This window comes from Hippopotamus amphibius, chromosome 13, assembly GCF_030028045.1.
Source record: "Hippopotamus amphibius kiboko isolate mHipAmp2 chromosome 13, mHipAmp2.hap2, whole genome shotgun sequence".
NCBI lineage: Eukaryota > Metazoa > Chordata > Mammalia > Artiodactyla > Hippopotamidae > Hippopotamus > Hippopotamus amphibius.
Genome location: NC_080198.1, coordinates 42,860,454 through 42,866,607, shown reverse-complemented (window position 1 = coordinate 42,866,607; position 6,154 = coordinate 42,860,454).

The following is a 6,154-nucleotide window of genomic DNA, read 5'->3' as shown; positions in this document are numbered from 1 at the left end:
GTGGTATCTTTGTCTGGTTTTGGTATCAGGGTGATGGTAGCCTCATAGAATGAGTTTGGAAATGTTCCTTCCTCTGCAATTTTTTGAATAGTTTCAGAAGGATAGCTGTTAACTCTTTTCATGTATTTGATAGAATTTGCCTGTGAAGCTATCTGGTCCTGGGTTTTTGTTTGCTGGGAGTTTTTAAATCATAGATTCAATTTTCACTATTTGTGATTGGTCTGTTCACATTTTCTATTTCTTCCTGGTTCAGTCTTGAGAGATTATACCTTTTTAAGAATTTGACCATTTCTTCTAGATTGTCCATTTTATTGGCATATGGTTGCTTGTAGTAGTCCCTTATGGTCTTTTGTTTTTCTGTGGTATCAGTTGTATCTTGTCCTTTTTCATTTCTAGTTTTATTGATTTGGGTGCTCTCCCTTTTTTTCTTGATGAGCCTGGGTAAAGGTTTATCAATCTTGTTTATCTTTTCAAAGAACCAGCTTTTTGTTTCATTTTGTCTTTTCTATTGTTAATCTCTATTGCATTTATTTCTGCTCTGAACTTTATGATTTCTTTCCTTGAACTAACTTTGGGTTTTGTTGTTGTTGTTGTTCTTTTTTCTCTAGTTGCTTTAGGTGTAAAGGTAGGTTGTTTGAGATTTTTCTTGTGTCCTAAAGTAAGCTTGTATTACTATAAAATTTCCTCTTAGAACTACTTTTGCTGCATGCCATAAGTTTTGGATCATCAAGCTTTTGTTTTCATTTGTTTCTAGGTTTTTTGTTTTTGTTTTTAATTTGGTTGTGCCTGGTCTTCATTGTGGCACACAGGCTCCTTAGTTGTGGCATACATGTGGGATCTAGTTCCCTGACCAGGGATCAAACCTGGGCCCACTGCATTGGGAGCTGAAAGTCCCTCTAGCTATTTTTTTTTATTTCCTCTTTGATTTCTTTAGTGATCCATTGGTTGCTTAGTAGCATATTTTTTAGCCTCCATGTTTGTGTTTTTTGCAGTTTTTTTCCTTGTAGTTGATTTCTGATCTCATAGCATTGTGATCAGAAAAGATGGTTGATGTGATTTTAATTTTCTTAAATTTACTGAGGCTTGCTTTGTGGCCCAGAATGTGATCTATCCTGGAGATTGTTTCCTGTGCACTTGAAAAGAATATGTTTTCAGATGGAATACTCTTTAATATCAGTTAAGTCCATCTGGTCTATGTGTCCTTTAAGGCCTGTGTTTCCTTATTGATTTTCTGTCTGGATGACCTGTCCATTGATATAAGTGGGGTGTTAAAGTCCCCCATTATTATTGTGTTACTTTTGATTTCCCCTTTTATTATGTCTGTTAACATTTGCCTTATATATTGAGGTGCTCCTATGTTGGCTACATATATATTTACAGTTGTTATCTCTTTTTCTTGGATTGATCCCTTGATCATTATGTAGTGTCCTTCGTTGTCTCTTCTAACAGCCTTTATTTTAAAATCTATTTTGTCTGATATGAGTAGTGCTATTCCAGCTTTCTTTTGATTTCCATTTGCATGGAATACCTTTCTCCATCCCCTTAGTTTCAGTCTGTGTGTCTCTATATTGGACATGGGTCTCTTGTAGACAACATATATACAGGTCTTCTTTTTGTATCCATTCAGCCAGTCTGTGTCTTTTGGATGGAGCATTTAATTCATTTACATTTAAGGTAATTCTTGGTATGTATGCTCATAATGCATTTTGTTAATTGTTTTGGATTTGTTTTTGTAGGTCTTTTTTCCTTACTTTTCTCTTTTGTTCTCTTTTCTTGTGATTTGATGACTATCTTTAGTGTTGTGTTTGGATTCCGTTTTCTTTTTTCTGTGTGTATCTATTACAGATTTTTCATGTGGTTTTGATATAGCAGTCTGTATATATACATGATTGTTTTAAATTGATGATCTCTCAATTTCAAATGCATTTCAGATATCCTGAATTTGTACTCTTCTCCTCTCACGATTACTGATTTTTAAAGATATGGTGCCACTCCTTTCTGGCCTGCAGAGTTTCTGCTGAAAAATCAGCTATAGTCTAATGGGCATTCCCTTGTACATAATTGGTTGCTTTTCTCTTGTTGATTTTAGTATTTTCTCTTTGTGTTTAATTTTTGTCAATTGATTACTTTGTGTCTTGGCTTGTTCCTTCTTGGGTTTACCCTGTATGGGACTCTTTGTGCTTCCTGTACTTGGGTAACTGTTTCCTTTCCCATGTTAGGGAAGTTTTCAGCTATTATCTCTTAAAGTATTTTCTCAGGCCCTTTTTCTCCCTCTTTTACTTCTGGGACCCATATAATGCAAATGTTGTTGCATTTGACCTTGTCACAGAGGTCTCTTAAACTGTCCTCATTACTTTTTTTTTACCCCTTTATTCTGTTCTGCAGCAGTGATTTCCACCACACTCTCTTCCAGCTCAGCGATTTGTTCTTTTGCCTCATTTATTCTGCTATTGATTCCATGTAGTGTATTTTTCATTTCAGTTATTCTTCAACTCTGTTTGATTGTTCTTTATATTTTCTAACTCTTTGCTAAAAACTTTTTGTAACTTCTAGCACTGTGCATCCACTCTTTCCCCAAGTTCTTGGATCATCTTTACGATCATTACTCTGAACTCTTTCAGTAGATTGGCTATCTCCACTTCACTTAGTTGTCTTCTGGCATTTTATCTTATTCCTTTGTCTGCAACACACTCCTTTGCCATCTCATTTTGTTTAAATTTCTATTTGTATTTTTATTTACTTAGTAGCTTAGTGACATTTCTTGACTTTGGAGAAGTGGCCCTCTGTAGGAGATGTCCTATATGTACCCCCTCTCTCATCACCCAAGGGCCAGGGGCCAGCTGGTCCCAGGGTAGTTTCTGACCTATGTTTGCGGAGTTTGTGTTTGTTCTCAGTTCTGCGGGCTATGTTGTGTTTGTTCTCAGTTCTGCAGGCTGCAAGATCATAGTTTCCTTGCTTCTGGCATCTGCCCCCTGGTGGGTGAGGCTGGTCTAGAGGTCTGTGCAGGCTTCTTGGTGTGAGGGGCTGGTGCTTGCCCACTGGTGGGTGGAGCTGGGTCCTGGCCCTCTGGTGGGTAGGGCCATGTCAAGGGGCATGTCTAGAGGTGGCTGTGGGCAGCCTGTCTGCTGATCGGTGGGGCTGTATTCCTGCCCTGTTGGTTGTTTGGCCTGAGGCATCCCAGCACTGAAGCTTACATGCTGTTGAGTGAGGCCAGGTCTCGGTACCTAGGATCCAAAGTGTCTACCTCTAGCCAGAGTTCATGTAGGTCCCTGCTATGTCTGCCACCAGCTTTTATGACCCCAGAGAGAGCCACAGCCACCACCACCCTTTCCCCAGGAAGCCCTCTGAGACCATCAGGTAGGTCTGGCCCAGGCTCCTATGGAGTCACTGCTTTTGTTCTGGGACCCAGTGTGTATGAGACCTTGTGTGTGCCCTCCAAGAGTAGACTCTCTGTTTCACCCAGTCCTGTGGAGCTCCTGTAATCAAGCCCCACTGGCCTTCAAAACCAAATACTCTTGAGTCTCTTCCTCCCTATGCTGGACCCCTAGGCTGGGGAGACTAGCATGGGGGTCAGAGCTCTCAACTCCTGAGGGAGAACTCCTGCGATGTAATTATTCTCCAGTTTGTGGGTTGCCCACCTGAGTGGTATGGGATTTGATTATATTGCAAGTGCACTCCTCCTAATGTCTTGTGGTTTCTTCTTTATATCTTTGGATGTAGAATATCTTTTTTTTTTTTTTGGTAGATTCCAGTCTTCTTTTAACTTTTTATTTTATAGTGGAGTATAGTTGATTAGCAATGTTGTTAGCTTCAGGTACACAGCAAAATGATTCACATATACATATACATGTATCTACTCTTTCTCAAATTCTTTTCCCATCTAGGTCATAACATTGAGCAGAGTTCCCTGTGCTATACAGTAGATCCTTGTTGGTTATCCATTTTAAACATAGCAGTGTGTACATGTCAATCCCAAACTCCTTAACATTCTCTCCACCCACACTTTCCCCATTAACCATAAGTTTGTTCTCTGAGTCTGTGAGTCTGTTTCTGTTTTTTAAATAAGTTCATTTGTATCATTTTTTAAAGATTCTGCATATAAGCAATACCATGTGATATTTGTCTTTCTCTGTCTGGCTTCACTCAGTATGACATCTCTAGGTACATCCATGTTGCTGCAGATGGCATCATTTCATTCTTTTTTATGACTAATATTTCATTTGTGTGTGTGTGTATGTGTGTATATACACACACATATATATAAACACCACATCTTCTTTATCCATTCATCTGTTGATGGACATTTAGATTGCTTCCATATCTTGGCTATTGTAAATATTGCTGCAATGAACATTGGGATGCATGTATCTTTTCAAATTATGGTTTTCTCCAGGTATATGCCCAAGAGTGGGATTGCCAGATCATATAGTAGCTCTATTTTTAGTTTTTTTAAATTAATTAATTAATTTGTTTGTTTATTGGCTGCATTGGGTCTTCGTTGCTGCACACAGGCTTTCTCTAGTTGCAGTGAGTGGGGGCTGCTCTTCATTGTGGTGCGTGGGCTCCTCCTTGTGGTGGCTTCTCTTGTTGTGGAGCATGGGCTCTAGGCATGTGGGCTTCAGTAGTTGTGGCACACGGGCTCAATAATTGTGGCGCATGGGCTTCATTGCTCTGCAGCATGTGGGATCTTCCTGGACCAGGGATCGAACCCGTGTCCCCTGAATTAGCAGGCGGATTTTTAACCACTGTGCCACATAGGAAGTCCTATTTTTAGTTTTTTTAAAGAACCTCCACACTGTTCTCCATAGTGGTTGTACCAATTTACAGTCCCACCAGCAGTGTAGAAAGGTTCCTTTTTCTCCACACCCTCTCCAGCATTTATTATTAGTAGACTTTTTGATGAAGGCCATTTTGACCAGTTGTGAGGTGATATCTCATTGTTGTTCTGATTTGCATTTCTCTAATATAGTGATGTTGAACACCTTTTCACATGCCTCTTGGCTGTCTCTATGTCTTTTTAGAGAAGTGTCCATTTAGATCTTCCGAATGAGTTTGGAAGTGTTCCTTCCTCTTCAGTTTTTTGGAACAGTTTCAGAAGGATGGGTGTTAGCTCTTCTCTAAATGTTTGATGGAATTCACCTGTGAAGCCATCCAGTCCTGATTCCAGTTTTTTGTTTTTGTTTTTTTAATCGATGGTTGTTCTGCAGTTAGTTGTGATTTTGATGTGCTCATAAGAGGAGTAGAGCCGAAGGTCCTCCTACTCTGCCATCTTCTAAAATACTATACCAGAGGCATAACAGATTCTCTTTTTCTCACATCTCTCCCAGGAATCATGAATTGAAGTCTGAGAAAGCAAATTCTACTCACTCCCCCACATAGTTTCTTTGCAGAACTTCCAGGTAGTGAAGTGCTGCTGAAAGCTGTGATTCTCCAGTTTGAGGTGCTCATTATATTAAATGATCATGGAGGCTGTGAAGTCCCACAGTCTGCCATCTGCAAGCTGGAGAACCAGGAGAGACAATGAATGATGTAATTTATTTTGGGTCCAAAGGCCTGAGAATTGAGCTGGGGGTGGAGGGCAGTGGTATGAATCTCAGTCTGAGTCAGAAGGCCTGAAAAATCAGGATCACCTACATCAAGAGCAGAAGATGGATGTGTCAGCTCAAGCAAAGAGTTTCCAGCAATAGTTTTAAAAAATATTTTCCCTGGAGTTTTTAGTGGTTATCCAAGGGAGACTGTATCTGATAGGAGCTGCTTGGCCATTACAAAAGCAGGTCCAATCCTTTGACAAAGTTTCAGGAAATATGGGTGAAGTTCATGACTAATTCTTAAACTCCAGACTAAACTTGCACAGGAATAGAGCTCTTTAGGTGGTCAAAACATGTTTAGGACCCCTCACTGGAAATCACCTTTGGAGCCAGCTTAGAAGTCACGTAAGAACTTGGTCTCATTCCTATAGCGTCAGTTTCCATTTTCCGTCTCCAATGGGAGTATGCAGTTTGATTGCCCTTTTATTCACATCATTCGTTCCAAACTTCTTTTATTATGTATCAAAAATTCAGTTCACTCTCATAGTGATGGCCCACCTTAAAAAATATTTCAAAGCCCCTTGAGCTATGGACTTTGGGTGGGTAGAAGGGGCGCCCAAGAGTAG